This window comes from Colobus angolensis, unplaced genomic scaffold, assembly GCF_000951035.1.
Source record: "Colobus angolensis palliatus isolate OR3802 unplaced genomic scaffold, Cang.pa_1.0 Scaffold59, whole genome shotgun sequence".
In the NCBI taxonomy this organism is placed as follows: domain Eukaryota; kingdom Metazoa; phylum Chordata; class Mammalia; order Primates; family Cercopithecidae; genus Colobus; species Colobus angolensis.
In genome coordinates this window covers 2217326-2218751 of record NW_012119487.1, presented here as the reverse complement: position 1 = coordinate 2218751, position 1426 = coordinate 2217326, and the positions used below count along the sequence as shown (strand labels likewise).

The window sequence follows — 1426 nt, the reverse complement described above, 5'->3', positions numbered from 1 at the left end:
TAGTCTTTAGGGATGTGAAATTAAAGCCACGAGGAGATACTACCACACACTTGTCAGAATGACTACAATTTTTTAAAACCCGACAATACCAAGTGTTGACAAGGATGTAGAGCCACAGGAACTCTTATACACCACTGGTAGGAATATGAAATAGTACAGTCATCCTGGAAAACAGTTAGGCAGTTTCTTATAAAGTTAAACATACAATTACCATATGATCCAGCAATTCTATTCCTACGTATTTACCCAAGAGAAATGAAAATATATGACTACACAAAGACTTATACACAAATGCTTATAGTAGCTTTACTATTTGTTACAGGTTGAATTACCCCGTTCCCCAATTAATATGATGAAGTCCTAACCCTAGTACCTCAGAATGTGACCTTATTTGGAAATAGGGTGGTTACAGATATAATTAACATGAAATCATACTGGAGTAGAGTGGGCTTTTAATCCAGTATGACTGGAGTCTTTTTAAAAGGAGAAATGTGAACACAGGCACAGATACAGGGAGCATGCCATGTAAACATAAAGACAGCCAGAGAGAGAGAACGGGAAGAGATCCTTCTTCCCTCATGACCCACAGAAGGAACAAACCGGTGGTGGTACGAAGGCTGCTGCACAGCGAGCAGAGCCAGGGTCTAGACTGCAGCGCGTGCCCCGAGCTCTCCACCTCCCGCCGCCCGCCAGCGGAGGCAGCCCAAGCCCAGCCCGCGGCCCCAGCAGCAGCGCCATGGACGGGTGGACGCCTGCATTGACAACCTCATGACATTGGCGGGTGGACGCCTACATCGACAACCTTATGGCAGAAGTCCCTTCCGTCTGTCAGGACGCGGCCATCGTGGGCTACAAGGACTCGCCCTCTGTCTGGGCCCTCTCCTGGAAAACCTTCGCCAGCATCACGCCAGCTGAGGCTAGTGTCCTGGCTGGCAAAGACCGGTCAAGTGTTTTGTGAATGGGCTGACACTTGGGGGCCAGAAATGTTCAGTGATCCGAGACTCACTGCTGCAGGATGGGGAATTTTGCATGGATCTTAGCATACCAAGAGTACCGGTGGAGCCCCCACTTCCAACGTCACTGTCACCAAGACTGACGCTAGTCCTGCTGATGAGCAAAGAAGGTGTCCACAGTGGTTTGATCAACAAGAAATGTTACGAAATGGCCTCCCACTTTTGGCGTTCCCAGTACTGACTTCGTCCGTCTCTTGCTCTTCACCGCTCCCCACAGCTTTGCATCCCCCTTCCCTAACCAAACACCATTTTATTTGGGGGACCATTACCCCACACCCTTTATTGCTGCCAAAACCACATGGGCTGGGGGGAAGGGCTGATGCCCAGACACCTCCCCCTACCCATACCCCTCCTGTGTATGGTTGGAAAACGTTTTGGGGGGAATTTTTTTTCTGAATAAAAAGATTCTACAA

At 48.7% G+C, this 1426-nt stretch overlaps 1 pseudogene; it reads left to right on the top strand.

The window, feature by feature from the left end:
- The first annotated feature begins 775 nt into the window (after positions 1-775).
- LOC105526448 lies at positions 776-1194 on the top strand (annotated as a pseudogene).
- The last annotated feature ends 232 nt before the right edge of the window (positions 1195-1426 follow it).